The following is an 18,740-nucleotide window of genomic DNA, read 5'->3' on the forward strand; positions in this document are numbered from 1 at the left end:
CCCACAGATTTCTCAAATACTTGATAGATTGCCCCTTGCATGGTAGCTAGATATCAAAGCTGTCTGCCAGCAAAACACATGTCTCAGTATTCACACCCTTGTGTAGTCCTTTACCTGGGAATCTGGATTCATCCCATGACTTGCTTTTGACCAATAAAATAGAATGGGAGTGTTGCTACATAGCTTTAGATGTAAGGCTATAAGAAGCTTTTTATCTTCTGCCTGGGTCTCTCAGAACACTTGTTCTTAGATCATTCTCTGATCCTGGATTTCACGTCACAAGAAGCCCAACCACAAGCAGAGACAACATTCCCTCAGAAACCACTTCAAAGCCCCAACTGAGCTCCCAGCCAACAGAGCATATCGACTGCCAGCCAGGTGAGTGAGCCATCTTAAACATCTAGCCCAACTGAACTGTCAGATGTTTGCAGTTGCAATCAACACCAGAGAGCGACAGTACGGGAGCTTCTAAATTATAACTCTCCAGCTAAGCCCAGGTAACCAAAAACCCCTGTTTTAAAGCATAAAATTTGAGGTAGTCTGTTAAACAACAGTAATTAAAACAACTGACATGTTCTTCCTTATTCAAGACAAAAGACCATACATGATATAATTCCATTTACATGAAATGTCTAGAGTAGACAAATCTACCAAGACAAAAATTAGATTAGTAGCTATCTAGGTTAGAAGATAGTGACGGGAAGTGATAGAAAATGGGCATGGGCATTTTTATGAGGTGATAAAAATGTGCTAAAACTGATTGTCACAATACTTGCAGAGAAGTGTGAATATACTAAAAATCATTCAATTGTACACTACAAATATGTAGATTTTGACATGTGAATGTTAATTATATTTCAGTACAGCCACTACTTAAAAAAAATTAGACTGAAAAAAATTAGGACTTCTGCTTTCAGCTCCAACACATGAACAGCTTGGAAGTCATCACTACCACCCTCACAACAACAAAAAAACTGAACAAACTGCAAACCAATGACTTTTCTCAACCATTCTCAAACCACAACCCCCAAATCTTCAGAGACAGGAGAATACAGAAAATCACAATCAAAATCAACTTCCTAGGAGCAGAGAAGTTCCTGAAGGCAGTAACTGATAGAAATAATTAAATGGTAATTTTGATAAATTGTTGAAGGGTGAGCATAGGCTAGCTTGAGAGTTAAAAATTCTAGGGATATTTTCCTTTGGAATTTGGAATTTTCAACCTAGATTACACTCAGCCTTTAGCAATTCATCAAAATTACTATTTAAGTGTTTGCCTTTGTCTGTTCAGGCTGCTGTTACAAACTGCCATAAACTGTGTGGCTTATAAACAACGGAAATGTATTTCTCACAGTTCCAGGGGCCAGAGAGTCCAATGTCAAGATGCTGGCATTTATAGTTTCTGGGCTCCCTTTCTGGTTCATAGACAGCCACCTTCTTGCTGAGTCCTCTTATGGCAAAAGGAGTAAGTGAGCTCTCTGGGGCATCTTTTACAAGGGCACTAATCCCATTTATAAAGTCTCTGAATGAAGGGACATATTCAGTCTATATCAGTATTCCTATCAGTTACTGCCTCTGGGAGGAGGAGGAAATGATGAGTTGCTAATCAATGGATATGGTTTCAGTTATACAAGATAAATAAGTTCTAGAAATCTGCTATAAAACATCATACCTATAGTTATCAAGACATATTGTACAATTAAATCTTTGTTAAGAGAATAGATCTAATGTTAAGTGCTCTAACCACAATAAGATGAAATTTAAAATTTGGCAAAGGTAAACTTTTAAAATACATTTATAGGTATATTTTTCAGGTGCATTTCTTATTCATGTCTTTTGTCCTAATTTTGATTGAAATTGTTGTTTTATTGTGCTCTTTATATATCAATACTATTAATTCCCATATCATAGGTATTGTGAATATGTTTCCTAATTGATCAAATGCTGTTAAATTTAAAAAAAAAATCTAGCAGTTCAGTCTTGTGTGGAATCTCCATGCTTTTGTGAATTTTACCTCCAGGAATCCCACTAGGCCCTCAAAGTGAAAATATGAGAAAAAACAGTCTTCTGTCTTAGGCAGGAGGAATGCAAAAGTAAAGCATTTTGAAATATATTCAGAGGTTCTTCATAAGAAAGGCTTGTCGTCTGTCAAAAACCATTAAATACCGGAGCCAACTCTAGCCTTCATGTCTAGAGAGGGGGAAAAAAAAAAAAACCAGATTAAGAAATCTATTGGAAAGTTACAGCCCAGGGACTAAAGCCCAGTAAAAACTGACATAATTATAAGATTATGGAATGTTTTCCTCTCCAAGATCATCACATCAGCAGGGCTTCAGTATAAGCATGGTAGATTAAAATCAAGAGACCTTAAAGACATAGGCTCTATTTAAAAATTCTTAGGAATACAAAGAAAGCAGGGAATGAAAGAAATAAGAAACTGAAGGAACCTAAATCCTCTATTACATTCATCTATAGCAACATGAAAAACAGGCAAGCTCCTGGAAAGATTAATATAAAGCTTCACAATAAAGGCCTAGTTACCTCAGTTGCTATTATCTGATCCATAATGTCCAGCTTCCAACAAAAAATTACAAAGCATGTGAAAAGGCAAGAAAAACTCAGTCTGAAGAGACAATGCAAGCATCAAAACCAGACTCAGATATAACACAGATTGTGTAATTATTAGAGAAGGACTCTTTAAAAACTGTGATAAATATTTTAAAGACTCTAATGGAAAGATATGACAACATGAAAGAACAGATGAAAAGAAAAAAAACTCAAAGTCTTAAGAATCAAAAGGAAATGTAAAAAAGCAAAAGCAGCACACATATTTTTATTGCAGCACTGTTCACAATAGCAAAGACCTGGAGCCAACCCAAATGCCTATCAATGATAGACTAGATAAAGAAAATGTGGCACATATACACCGTGGAATACTATGTAGCCTTGAAAAAGGATGAGTTCATGTCCTTTGCAGGGACATGGATGAAGCTGGAAACCATCATTCTCAGCACACTAACACAGGAACAGAAAACCAAACACCACATGTACTCACTGTGGGATTGAACAATTAGAACACATGGACAAAGGGAGGGGAACATCACACACTGGGGCCTGTTAAGGGGTCAGGGGCTAGGGGAGGGACAGCATTAGAAGAAATACCTAATGTAGATGATGGGTTGATGGGTGCAGCAAACCACCATAGCACGTGTATACCTATGTAACAAACCTGCACGTTCTGCACATGTAGCCCAAAATTTAAAGTTTATTAATAAAAAAGCAGCAAAAAAGCAAAAGCAATATAACAAAAATGAACACCTATTTCAATATACTGAACACAGCCAAGAAAATAATAAATGATTTTGAAGATATATCAATAGTAACTTTCCAAAGTGAATTTTAAAATGAAAAAAAATTTAAAGGAACAGGATATCCAAAAACTATGGGGCAACAGAAAAAAAGGCCTAACATGTCTGTAATTGGAAAAGAGGAGGAGAGAGAAAGAAGAAAAAAAATTTTAAGTAATACAAGCTAAGACTTTTCAAAAATTAATGATATACATCAAACCACAGATCTGAGAAGCTCAGAAAAATCCAATCAGGATAAACAGAAGAAAAAAAAACAACCTATACCTAGGAATATCATATTCAAACTTCAGAAAAACCAAAGAAAAGGAGACTGTCTTGAAAGAAGTAAGAAGGGGAGGGAATAAGCATTTTACCTATTAGATGGTCAAGGAAAATAATTGCACTTCTTGTCAAAAAACATGAAAACAAGAAAAGAGCACAGTGAAATATTTACAGTGTTGAAAGAAAGACAAACACCAACCTAGAAATCTATATCTAGTGAAATTATCCATCAAAAGAAAGAGGGAAATAAAAATTTTCTCAAACAAAAGCTGAGATAATTTATCATCAATATACCTCCCCAACAAGAAAATATTAAAATCCTGAGGGAGAAGGGAAATGACACAGGTCTAAAACTTGGATCCACATAAAGGAAGGAAAAGCATAAGAAAAGAAATAAGTAAAAGTAAAATAGATTCCTTTTTTCTTCTTGTTAATCCATCTAACAGTTAATCGTTAGTTTGAAGCAAAAATAACAATAATGTATTGGGTGATTATGCCATATGGATAAGTGAAATGAAAGACAACAACATTATAGCGGTAGGGAGGGAGGAACTGGGAGTGCTCTATTACAAGGTGCCTGCACCGCCCCTCACATGTTACTTGCAAGTGAATTTAGATTAGTTTTACATGTACTTTGCAAACTCTAGTGCAACCACATAAAAGTATTTAAAAAGAAGTAGAATTAATATGCCATGAAGAAGATATAATTGAGGCATATAAAATGCTCAATCAAAACCAGAGAAGGCAGAAAAAGAGGGAAGATAAAAAAGAAACAAGTGAAATGAACAGATAACATTTACAAACATGGTACATATTAATACAACTCTGTGAACAATCACTTTATGTTTTAATACTGGTCTAAATATTACCAATTAAAAGATGGAGTCTAGCTTTAAATATGAAGACACAGATTAAAAGTAAAGGAATATATAAAAAAAAACCACATTAACACTAATAAAAAGAAAGCTAGGGTAGCTATATTAATCTCAGACAAAGAAAACTTCAGAGTGAGGAAAATTGTGGGGTACAAAGAAGGTTATTACATAAATGACAAAGGGGTCAATTCTCCAAAGTATAACAGTTCTTAATGTGCATGTACTTAACAACAGAGCATCAAAATACATAAGGCAAAAACTGATAGAAATGCAAGGAGAAATAGATGAATTCACTGTGATAGTTGGAGACTTCAACACCTTTCTGTCAGTGATTGACAGATTTAGAAGTTAGAAAATGAGTAGGGATAGAGTTGACCGGAACTTGATCTATTCAATATTTACAGGATACTTTATCCAATGACTCTAATGACAGAAGAATACAAGTTATTTTTATTTATTTAATTTTTTTGAGTCAGAGTCTCACTCTGTCACCCAGGCTGGAATGCAATGGCACGATCTCGGCTCACTGCAAACTCCACCTCCCAGGTTCAAGCAATTCTCTGCCTCAGCCTCCCAAGTAGCTGGGATTACAAGCACCTGCCACCATGCCCAGCTAATGTTTGTATTTTTAGTAGAGACAGGGTTTCACCATCTTGGCCAGGCTGGTCCTGACCTCCTGATCCACCCAACTCGGCCCCCCAAAGAGCTGGGATTACAGGCATGAGCCACTGCACCTGGCTCACAAGTTATTCTTAAGCTCACATGGAAACATTCACCAAGATAGACCACATTCTGGGTTTAATAAGTTTAAAAGAATAGAAACTATGCAAACTTTAACAAATTTAAAAGAATGGATACTATATAAAACATGTTATCAGACCACAATGGAATTAAACTAGAGGTCAATAAAAATTATCAGGAAAATTCAAAAATATTTGGCTGTTATATAACATACTTCTCCATAACGTAGGGATTGAAGAGGAAATCTTAAGAGAATTGACAGATTTTGAACTAAATAAAAATGAAAATACAACTTATCAAAATTTGTGGGATGCAGCAAAAGCAGTGATTAGAGGGAAATTTATAGTATTCATTGCATATATTAAAAAAGAGGAAAGATCTAAAATCAATAAACTCCCACATTAGAAAATGAGACAAAAAGAACAATCTAAACCTAAAACAAGCAATAATAAGAATTACAGCAGTAGCCAATAAAATTTAAAATGTGAAATCCCTAGAAAATAAATCAATGAAACCAAATTTGGTGGGTTTTTATTTGTTCTGTTCTTGTTTTTGAATCAATCAAATAGACAAAATTCCAGCTAGGCTATCCAATAAAAAGTTGGAGAAGAAATAAATAAATTGTTAACACCAGAAATGAAAGAATGGTTATTACTACTGGTCATATGAACAGTAAAAAGATTATAAAGGAATATTATGAAAAACACTGTCTATAAATTTGATGACAGATGAACTAATTTTTTGGATACAAAAACTATCAAAACTTAGAAATAAGTAATCTGAATAGGCCTATATCTATAAAAGAAACTGAATCAATAATTAATAACCTGTCAATAAAGACTGCACAGGCTCAAATGGTTGTACTGATTAATTCTACTAATTTAAGGAAGAAATTATACCAACTTTATACATGCTCTTTCAGACTATCAAAGTAGAATTAACACATTTTACTCATTCTATGAGGCCAGAATTACCCTAATAATAAAACCAAAGACATTACAGGAAGGGAAAACCACAGACTAGTATTTCTCATGAACATAGATGCAAAATTTCTAAACCAAATATTAGCAAATCTAATCCAACAGTTTATAAAATAGTGTATAATTATACATTATAACCAAGTGGAATTTATTCAAGCTATGCAAGGACTGGTTGAACATTTGAAAATCAATTAATATAATCTATCACATCAAGACTCAGGCTAAATGAGAAAAATCAGTATGTCAATAAACTAACTCTAATGTTTATATGGAAGGACAAAAGGCCTAGAATAGCCAACATAAAACAGAAGAAGATGAGGAGGAGGAGCCAAGTAGGAAGACTGAGAATACTCGACTTCAATACTTTCTATGCTATAATAATTAAGCCAGTGTGATGAGAAAGAATAGACAAATAGGTCAATGCAACAAAATAGAAAGCCAAGAAATAGACCTACACATACCAAGTCAACTAATCTTTCTCAAAGGAACAAAAGCAATTCAATGGAGAAATGATAGTCTTTCAAATAAATGGTACTTGAAAAGTTGTGCATCCACATGTTAAGAAAATGAATAAAGACAAAGACCTTATTCCTTACATAATAATTAACTCAAAATGGATCATATACCTGAATTTAAAATTCAAAACTATGAAACCTCTAAGAAATAACACTGGAGAAAATCCAGGTTGTCAGGCCTCTGAGCCCAAGCTAAGCCATCATATCCCCTGTGACCTGCACGTACACATCCAGATGGCCAGTTTCTGCCTTAACTGATGACATTCTGCCACAAAACAAGTGAAAATGGCCTGTTTCTGCCTTAACTGATGTCATTATCTTGTGAAATTCCTTCTCCTGGCTCATTCTGGCTCAAAAGCTCCCCACTGAGCACCTTGTGACCCCCACTCCTGCCCGCCAGAGAACCCCCCTTTTTCCTTTACCTACCCAAATCCTATAAAACAGCCCCATCCCTATCTCCCCTTGCTGACTCTCTTTTTTGGACTCAGCCCGCCTCCACCCAGGTGAAATAAACAGCTTTATTGCTCACACAAAGCCTGTTTGGTGGTCTCTTCACACGGACACGAGTGCAATTTGGTGCCGTGACTTGGATGGGGGGGGGGACCTCCCTTGGGAGATCAATCCCCTGTCCTCCTGCTCTTTGCTCCGTGAGAAAGATCCACCCACGACCTCAGGTCCTCAGACTGACCAGATCAAGAAACATCTCACCAATTTCAAATCCGGTAACTGGCCTCTTTTTACTCTCTTCTCCAACCTCCCTCACTATCCCTCAACCTCTTTCTCCTTTCAGTCTTGGTGCCACACTTCAATCTCTCCCTTCTCTTAATTTAAATTCATTTTCTGGTAGAGACAAAGGAGACAAGTTTTATCCATGGACCCAAAACTCCCGTGCCAGTCATGGACTAGGGAAGGCATCCTTCCTTTGGTGTTTAATCATTGCAGGGATGCCTCTCTGATTATTCAACCAGGTCTCAGAGGTGTCAGACCATGCAAGGATGCCTGCCTTGGTCCTTCACCCTTAGCAGCAAGTCCTGCTTTTCTGGGGGAGAGGCAAGAACCCCTCAACCCCTTCTCCTTCAGCCTTAGCAGCAAGTCCCACTTTTCTGGGGGAGGGGCAGGAACCCTGACCTCTTATCTCTGTGCCCTGATCCCTTATTTCTGTGCCACAACCTCTTATCTCTGTGCCCCGATCCCTTATTTCCATGCCCTGACCTCTTATCTCTACCCCAACCCCTTATTTCCATGCCCCAAACCCTTCTCTGCTTTTCTGGAAGGCAAGAACCCCCCACCCCTTCTCCGTGTCTCTACTATCTTTTCTCTGGGCTTGCCTCCTTCACTATAGGCAAGCTTCCACCTTCCATTCCTCCTTCTTTGCCCTTAGCCTGTGTTTTTAAGAACTTAAAACCTCTTCAACTCTCACCTGACCTAAAATCTAAGTGTCTTATTTTCTTCTGCAATGCCGCTTGACCTCAATACAAACTCCACAGTAGTTCCAAATAGCCAGAAAATGGCACTTTCAATTTTTCCATCCTGCAAGATCTAAATAATTCTTGTAAAACAGGCAAACGGTCTGAGGTGCCTGACATCCAGGCATTCTTTTACATGTCGCTCCCTCCCTAGTCTCTCCTATGCAACTACTCGTCCCAAATCGTCCTTCTTTCCCTCCCACCTGTCCCCTCAGTCCCAACCCCAAGTGTCGCTGAGTCTTTCTAATCTTCCTTTTCTACAGACCCATCTGACCTCTCCCCTCCTCATCAGGCCAAGCTAGGTCCCAATTCTTCCTCAGCCTCCACTCCTCCACCCTATAATCCTTTTATCACCTCCCCTCCTCACACCTGGTCCCGGCTTACAGTTTTGTTCTGTGACTAGCCCTCCCCCACCTGCCCGGCAATTTCCTCTTAAAAAGGTGGCTGGAGCTAAAGGCATAGTCAAGGTTAATGCTCCTTTTTCTTTATCCCAAATCAGATAGCGTTTAGGCTCTTTTTCATCAAATATAAAAATCCAGCCCAGTTCATGGCTCGTTTGGCAGCAACACTGAGATGCTTTACAGCCCTAGACCTTAAAAGGTCAAAAGGCCGTCTTATTCTCAATATATATTTTGTTACCCAATCTGCTCCCGACATTAAATAAAACTCCAAAAATTAAATTCTGGCCCTCAAACCCCATAACAGGACTTAATTAACCTTGCCTTCAAGGTGTACAATAATAGAGTAGAGGCAGCCAAATAGCAACATATTTCTGAGTTGCAATTCCTTGCCTCCACTGTGAGACAAACCCCAGCCACATCTCCAGCACACAAGAACTTCCAAACGCCTAAACCGCAGTGGCTAGGCGTTCTTTCAGAACCGCCTCCCCCAGGAGCTTGCTACAAGTGCCAGAAATCTGGCCACCAGGCCAAGGAATGCCCACAGCCCAGGATTCCTCCTAAGCCATGTCCCATCTGTGCAGGACCCCACTGGAAATCGGACTGTTCAACTCACCTGGCAGCCACTCCCGGAGCTCCTGGAACTCTGGCCCAAGGCTCTCTGACTGACTCCTTCCCAGATCTTCTCAGGTAAGCTGCTGAAGACTGATGCTGCCAGATCACCTCGGAAGCCCCATAGACCATCACGGATGCCAAGCTTTAGGTAACTCTCACAGCAGAGGGTAAGTCCGTCCCCTTCTTAATCAATACGGAGGCTACCCACTCCACATTATCTTCTTTTCAAGGGCCTGTTTCCCTTGCCTCCGTAAGTGTTGTGGGTATTGACAGCCAGGCTTCTAAACCTCTTAAAATTCCCCAACTCTGGTGCCAACTTAGACAATACTCTTTTAAGCACTCCTTTCTAGTTATCCCCACCTGCCCAGTTCCCTTATTAGGCTGAGACACTTTAACTAAATTATCTGCTTCCCTGACTATTCCTGGACTACAGCTACATCTCATTGCTGCCCTTCTTCCCAATCTAAAGCCTACTTTGCGTCCTCTTCTTGTATCCCCCCACCTTAACCCACAAGTATAAGATAACTCTACTCCCCCTTTGCGAGCGATCATGCACCCCTTACCATCTCATTAAAACCTAATCACCCTTACCCCGCTCAATGCCAATATCCCATTCCACAGCATGCTTTAAAAGGATTAAAGCCTGTTATCAGTTGCCTGCTACAGCATGGCCTTTTAAAGCCTATAAACTCTCCTTACAATTCCCCGATTTTACCTGTCCTAGAACCAGACAAGCCTTACAGGTTAGTTCAGGATCTGCGCCTTATCAACCAAATTGTTTTGCCTATCCACCCCGTGGTGCCAAACCCATATACTCTCCTATCCTCAATACCTCCCTCCACAACCCATTATTCTGTTCTTGATCTCAAACATGCTTTCTTTACTCTTCCTTTGCACCCTTAATCCCAGCCTCTCTTCGCTTTCACTTGGACTGACCCTGACACCCATCAAGCTCAGCAAATTACCTGGGCTGTACTGCTGCAAAGCTTCACAGACAGCCCCCATTACTTCAGTCAAGCCCAAATTTCTTCCTCATCTGTTACCTATCTCGGCATAATGCTCTCCCTGCTGATCGTGTCCGACTGATCTCTCAAATCCCAGCATCTTCTACAAAACAACTCCTTTCCTTCCTAGGCATGGTTAGTGTGGTCAGAATTCTTACACAAGAGCCGGGACTGCACCCTGTAGCCTTTCTGTCCAAACAACTTGACCTTACTGTTTTAGCCTAGCCCTCATGTCTGCGTGCAGCAGCTGCCACTGCTTTAATACTTTTATAGGCCCTAAAAATCACAAACTATGCTCAACTCACTCTCTACAGTTCTCATAACTTCCAAAATCTATTTTCTTCCTCATACCTGACGCATATACTTTCTGCTTCCCGGCTCCTTCAGCTGTACTCACTCTTTGTTGAGTCTCCCACAATTACCATTGTTCCTGGCACGGACTTTCTGGCCTCCCACATTATTCTGGATACCACACCTGACCCTCATGACTGTATCTCTCTGATCCACCTGACATTCACCCCATTTCCCAATATTTCCTCCTCTCCTGTTCCTCACCCTGATCACATTTAGTTTATTGATGGCAGTTCCACCAGGCCTAATCGCCACTCACCAGCAAAGGCAGGCTATGCTATAGTATCTTCCACATCTATCATCGAGGCTACCGCTCTGCCCTGCTCCACTACCTCTCAGCAAGCTGAATCAGTTGCCTTAACTCAAGCCCTCACTCTTGCAAAAGGACTACGCGTCAATATTTATACTGACTCTAAATATGCCTTTCATATTCTGCACCACCATGCTGTTATATAGGCTGAAAAAGGCTTCCTGACTACGCAAGGGTCCTCCATCATTAATGCCTCTTTAATAAAAACTCTGCTCAAGGCTGCTTTACTTCCAAAGGAAGCTGGAGTCATTCAATGCAAAGGCCATCAAAAGGCGTCAGATCTCATTGCTCTCGGTAACGCTTATGCTGATAAGGTGGCTAGACAAGCAGCTAGCTTTCCAACTTCTGTCCCTCACAGCCAGTTTTTCTCCTTCATATCAGTCACTCCCACCTACTCCCCCGCTGAAACTTTCACCTGTCAATCTCTTCCCACACAAGGCAAATGGTTCTTAGACCAAGGAAAATATCTCCTTCCAGCCTCACAGGCCCATTCTATTCTGTCGTCATTTCATAACCTCTTCCATGTAGGTTACAAGCTGCTAGCCTGTCTCTTAGAACCTCTCATTTCCTTTCCATCGTGGGAATCTATCCTCAAGGAAATCACTTCTCAGTTTTCCATCTGCTATTCTACTACCCCTCAGGGATTGTTCAGGCCCCCTCCCTTTCCTACACATCAAGCTTGGGGATTTGCCCCTGCCCAGGACTGGCAAACTGACTTTACTCACATGCGCCGAGTCAGAAAACTAAAATACCTCTTAGTCTAGGTAGACGCTTTCACTGGATAGGTAGAGGCCTTTCCCACAGGGTCTGAGAAGGCCACCGTGGTCATTTCTTCCCTTCTGTCAGACAAAATTCCTTGGTTTGGCCTTCCCTCCTCTATACAGTCTGATAACGGACCAGCCTTTATTAGTCAAATTAGCCAAGCAGTTTTTCAGGCTCTTGGTATTCAGTGAAACCTTTATATCCCTTACAGTCCTCAGTCTTCAGGAAAGGTAGAACGGACTAATGGTCTTTTAAAAACACACCTCACCAAGCTCAGCCACCAACTTAAAAAGGACTAGACAATACTTTTGCCTCTTTCTTTTCTCAGAATTCAGGCCTGTCCTCGGAATGCTACAGGGTATGGCCCATTTAAGTTCCTGTATGGACACTCCTTTTTATTAGGCCCCAGTCTCATTCCAGACACCAGACCAACTTGGACTGTGCCCCAAAAAACTTGTCATCCCTACTATCTTCTGTCTAGTCATACTCCTATTTACCGTTCTCAACCACTCATAAATGCCCTGCTCTTGTTTACACTGCCGGTTTACACTGTTTCTCTAAGCCATCACAGCTGATATCTCCTGGTGCTATCCCCAAACTGCCACTCTTAACTCTTAAATAAATAATCTTTGCTGGCAGGACTATGCTGAATCTCCTTAGGCACTCTCTAATTAGATGTCCTGGGTCCTCCCAATTCTTAGATCTTTAATACCTGTTTTTCTCCTTCTCTTATTCCGTTCAGTTTTTCAATTCATACAAAACCATATCCAGGCCATCACCAATAATTCTAAATGACAAATATTTCTTCTAACAACCCCACAATATCACCCTTTACCACAAAATCTTCCTTCAGCTTAATTACCTTGTGAAATTATCTTGCGAAATTCCTTCTCCTGGCTCATCCTGGCTCAAAAGCTCCCCTACTGAGCACCTTGTGACCCCCACTCCTGCCTGCCAGAGAGCAACCCCCCTTTTTCCTTTACCCAAATCCTATAAAATGACCCCACCCCTATCTCCCTTCACTGACTCTTTTTTTGGACTCAGCCCGCCTGCACCCAGGTGAAATAAACAGCTTTATTGCTCGCACAAAGCCTGTTTGGTGGTCTCTTCACACAGACATGAGTGAAACAAGTGACCTTTGTTTTGGTGAGGAAATTTTAGATGTAACACCAAAACCATGATAGATGATAGAAAAAAATTGATAAGTTGGACTTTATTAAAATAAAAACCTCTGCTCTATGAAAAACACTATTTCAAAATGAAAAGACAAGTCACAGACTGGGAGAAAACATTTGCAAAACACATGTCTGATAAATAATTTGTAACCAAAACATGTAAGAATTCTTAAAACTCAGCAATAAGAAAATAAGAAATTCAATTAAAAATGGACAGAAGATCTGAACAGACATCTAACCAAGGAAGATATAGCAAGTAAGCACACACAAAAATGCTCAACATTATATGTCACTAGGGAATAAAATATTAAAACGACAATGAGATACCACCACACACCTATTAGAATGGCTAGAATTCAAAATACTGACAATATTAAATGCTTGCGAGGATGTAGAACAATAGGAACTCTTATGTATTGCTGTGGAAATGCAAAATGATACAGCCACTCTAGAAGAAAGTTTGAGTCTTACAAACCTAAACGTAACCATATCATGTAATCTAGCAATTGAAGTTCTAGGTTATTTACCAAGTTAAATTCAAAGCAAAAGCATGCCCAGAGATGTTTATCACAGCTTTATTTATACTCACCAAAAACTGGAAGCAATCAACATATCCTTCAATATGCGAATGAATAGATAAGCATTCAAACATCCAAACAATGGAATACTATTCAGTGCCAAGAAGAAATGAGCTACCAAGCCATGGAAAGAGATGAAGGGACCTTAAATGCATATTGCCAAGTGGCAGAAGCCAGTCTGAAAAGGCAGCATACTATATGATTCCAACTATATGACATTATAGGAAAGTCAAATCTATAAAGGCAGTAAAAAATCAGTGGTTACTGGGGGCTCACAGTGGGGCTGTGACATAAGTTAGTAAAGAATTAGAAATTTCTAGAGCAGTAAAACTACTCTGTATAATACTGTAAGGGGTGGTTACATGACATCATGCATTTGTGAAAGCTCATAGAACTGTAAAATACAAAGAGCAAACCCAAATTTAAACCATGGACTTTAGTTAAACATAATGTATCCATATTGGTTTATTACAACAAACCACATGACTATAAAATATTCATAACTGTAGACGTTGTGGGGCAGGGGTGAGAATATGAGAATTCTCTGTACTATCTGCTCATTTCTTCTGTAAATTTAAAACTATTTTTAAAAATGGTTATTAATTTAAAAACAAGATTAACATGTGTTGAATATAGAAATAAATTGCAGAAGCTTCATGAAGAAAGGCAAGGACACCAGTTAGGTAACATTAGAGAATGATGGCGGTGCTCTGAAATATGGTAAGTGCAATAAGCATGAATTAAAATTGAAAAATTCAAAAGGCTGTGATGATGTAGAGTCAATCAAATTGTTGAGACAGAGAGTAAGTTAAAGGGTAGGCAAGAAGTTGTGACAGATAAAGAGGAGACAAGTTGATCCTTCAAGTTTCTGGCTTGGCAAAAAAAAAAAAATTATCTTCGGCAATCACCAACCACTATTGTACTAGAAAGAAATAACCACTGGTGTTATGGGTATTTATCTTGCTAAAATCTACAAACATTGCTAGTAATTTTGCTAAAAATAACAGATTGGAACTATTTTAATGTTTTCTATGGCATTTCACAGGCTTATAGAGACGGTATTCTATTGTTATGATGAAAGATTCTTGATACAGAACAGTGCCTAAACCATTTGGTTTTGTAGTCAGACCTTTGGAAACATGGATTTTGATCAGTTCTTCTCATGTTGGGTATAGTAAAATGAATTGCTGTTGACTACATTGGCAATTTAAGCCTGCTTTTAAACAGACTTTAGCAATGGTAAGATGATCAGTTACCTGTGATTTCAAAAAAGGAGATTCTGATCCATGTTGTGGAGAAGCAGAGGCATCTTTTTAATCTCCATGTCTTTTTGTCATTGCTCACACTCCTGTTGTCAAAACCTGTGATGAACTGGGGAGAAAAGATTTATTGGTGTGTTTTCCTGTCATACAAGACAAGATACACAGGAATGAATGCTTGAAATACTCATTAATAAGACATAGGTTGTCAGTATTATATAGCAGGGCAGGCTAAATCCATTATGATTAAGGTAAGGGCCCTCATCTTAAAGGTAATTTACACTAAAAGGTAGGCAAACAGCCAAAGACCCATAACCCTACTTGCATTTGAAGGTCTTGGAAGAAAGAAAGAAGAGGCACTATTTTGTTTCATGGTATTGGTTTGTAGAAAATGTTTGATCTCTCCTGCATGCTTTCTCTCTCTCTATCTATCTCTCTCTCTCTCCATGTGTGTTTGTGTGTGTGAGAGAGAGAGAGACAGAGAGAGGGGGGGTGTGTGCACGCGCATGTACACTTATGCCTGCCAGCAAAGATAAAAGTCACAAGTAGAGATCTACTTTCTCCCCTAGTTTTCACTTGACATGAACTATATGATTATTCAGTAAAAAAGAGAGTGAAATTCAGCCAGTATTTTTGGACTACTGTGAGGAATCCATAGAAATAGAAACATGACACATTTTCCTGGATGACATTAATTTCAAATTTTTGCTCAAATTATCAAATTAGCCATGTTAGACTTAGCTGAGTTTAAACTTGGCTGAGTTTAGTTTAACATAGCTGACTTCATAGAAGACATTTCCTGTGAAACATCAAATTCATCCATATTTGTGGACAAAATTCTCAATAAGTTAGGATTTCATTCATCTACACACAAAGAAAACCCTATTACATTAAGGTTTAAGTTTGCTTACAGAACAAGAAGTCCAGAAAGAGTAGCCCCTGTGTGTATTAATTTTTGAGAAATGTTTTTCAAGTAAAATCATTTATCTTATTTCTCAGATATCTTCTAATGCAAATATGTCTTTTAAAAATATTTCTCACAGATTTCTCTATTGACTTCAAATCTATTCCTTACTTCCAGGCTGTACATGTATGTTGTCATAAATCCAAGTTAGCAAAAGGATTGTTTATGTATTTTAGCACAGAATCAAGAGATTTTCTTCCCTCTCTATAACAAAACTCTCTTTCTAGAGCATCTGGTATGGAAAAGCAGGAAACAATTTTGAGGAACTCTCAAAGACTGAAATTTTGTAGGTCACTTTGACAGTGTCAGAATTCTGGTGTTAATTTCTAAAGTTCACTCAAATACTTCAAATCACTCACATCTGATTTCTAATCATAGCAATTTCTGAAAGGCAATTCATATCTACCTAGATGCTTTCAAAGCAAAAGATATCTAGGATAAAAACTCTTTGATAATACCAACCAGACAACCTTTAAAATGTTTGTATTCAGATACAAGAATTCAATTCCACAAAAATGAAATGTAAAATTAAAACCATCTGACTTCACTATATTTCATACTAACTAAGCCCCAGCTGAGCAAAAGTCAAAAACATAACTAAACTCACTTCTAATAAAATTTTTTTTCTAATCAGCTAATACTTACCCAGTGCTCCAATAAGTTGACAGGCTCCCTTCATATACACTGGTAAGTTATATTTATAATGAAAATAAAGTGTTTAATTCTGAGATCCGGGGAAATAAATAGTATAAGGCTTGAGGATGGTTAAAATAATAGGGGCCTGGAAAAATGTGTTACGAGAAAGCCACGACTGTTGAAAGAGCTAAGAATTTTTTAACATAGAGAGAGATAACACTGGGTTGGAGGATAGGGAAGAGATATAGGGTAAATAACTATCTAGTTATTTATGAGGTAAACTTTTTTTTTTTTTTTTGGCAAAGCAAATGATGACACTTCCTACTTAAAATCCTCATTGTATTCCCAGTATATATTATTCCTAATCACTTGTGGACCTGTAACCACTCAGGCCACATCTTGTACCACTTGTTTTTGTGCCCACTTTTGTCAGATCTGTAATGCTGAACCATTTCTGATGATGTTCCCAGAGAGGACTTTGATGACCATGTTCCCGAAAGGAGTATTCCATCTCCCTAGGCACTTTTTTAGGTACCACCATTTTTATTTCCTTCTCTCTCAGTATTATCTTCTTTATTTGTCCATTGACTCATTTCTTCTTTGCCTTTGTACTAGAATGTATGCTCAATGAGGTGAGGGAATCTTTGCTTTTATTTACATTTGCATTACTAGGATCCAGAACAGTGGGGCATAGAAGGTGCCCAGTAAATATTTTTTGAATTATTCAATTATATCAGAAAGTAGAATTCATTTCAATAATGGAAAATAAAGGGTAATACCTTTTCTTTCAATATGAGGAAGAACAGGATAATAATCTGTGAAGGTAAAAATGCAGTGGTTTCTCATGAAAGTGCTGAAGCCCAGACTGAAGATGACTTACATATAGTTGCTTTAGAAGCAAGTTGGAAATTAGTGGGAAAACTAAACAAACGAATCTCAAACATTCCTTCCACAATATGATTCTATGTTACAAAATAAATGGACTGTGCTGTGAGTTCCTTGAGTAGAGGGGCTTTGTCTTATTCATTTTTATTCTCCCAGTGAAATACCTGGCTCAAATATATTAAATGAGAAAGTCATTTTGAAGTTAATCAATATTTCCAGACTTATTTATTCTCCATGTAGCCATCAGGGTCTAGTAAGGACAGAGAAACCCCACCAGTAATTTGAACAGTGAATATAGAACTGTTAACTATGGTGGTTAAGCCTGGTAGAATGTGGTTAACAACTGATGAAGTATTAGAGAATTCTAAGGTGTAACAGAAATAGGAACCGCAGGAAGTGGCTCCCTCCCCTAAGAGCTGAGAGAAAAGTGAATAGGAAGAAACATAGAGATTGTAAGTGTGAGATTCAAAAACTCCTTGCCCACCTATGCAATGAAACCCGTGGATTTCAGCACAAACAGAGCTACTCATCACCATGTGAAAACCAAAACCAGAAAGCAGCAAGCAAGTCCCCTCTTCTCCCTCCAGCCTTACAGTCTCCCTCTGTGCTCAACAGTGGGAGAACCTAATATTGAGCCAGAAGAAAAGAAAAAATGTTGTTTGCTGAGTCCTGCTCCAGCAGCGCAAAGTAGAACAAAGAAGTACAAGTTCAGTGCTGAGAAGCAACAAATAAATGGCACACTCTGACTTTTTCTAACAGTTTTGAAGGTAGCTTTAAAAGGCACCTGTCTTTTAGCAACATAAAAGTAAACGCATGCATACAGTCAGAAATACAGAAGGGTAGGAAAACTAAGATACACCCAGAGGTTTTATGAGTATTCAAAATGCATGCTTTCATGGATGGTATCTGTTTTGTACCCATTATCAAAATTGAGTCTCAAAACATTCTTATGAAATAGATGATATCTCACGTGTTATAGATGAAGAATCCCTGTGAAAGTCATGCTGTTTTTAAATTGCAGGGTGAAAAAATGGTTACACACCAAAGCTTATAATTTCCATTATATTGAACTACCTCCTTGGGATGTGTGAAGAGTTGAGATAGGATTAGAAAGAGACATATTCAGAATGGAAAGTGCTGCCTTTGCTCTTATTTTTTTCTTTTTATTGCTCTGCTATATTACCTGGGCAAATTTCCTCACCAACATCTCTAGCACAACTATGTATTAAAACAAAACATGGAGACTCAGCAAGTGTAGTAACAACATATTACATATAGGTGAAACTCGCATGCAAACCCTTGCACTCCTCAAGGGGGTCATAGAATCCAGTTTTCTCTTTCAAATGAATAAAAAGGCAGAAATTTGCAGCTATAGACCCATCAGTACTCAAAGCTAAGCTTTCAAACCAACAAATAAGCAATTAATATTTAAAGAAGCAATAAAGGCCAGGTCAGCAGCAAGCATCCTTTAGAAGTCAATTTAGAGACCATTTTTATTGACACTTTCATTTTCTTGACCAATTTGTGTGTACTTTTATTATAGGATACCTTTAGTTATAAGCTCAAGAGCATCATTTCAAAACTCCTTTAAGAAAAA

Source organism: Pongo abelii, chromosome 13, assembly GCF_028885655.2.
Source record: "Pongo abelii isolate AG06213 chromosome 13, NHGRI_mPonAbe1-v2.0_pri, whole genome shotgun sequence".
Taxonomy (NCBI): Eukaryota; Metazoa; Chordata; class Mammalia; order Primates; family Hominidae; genus Pongo; species Pongo abelii.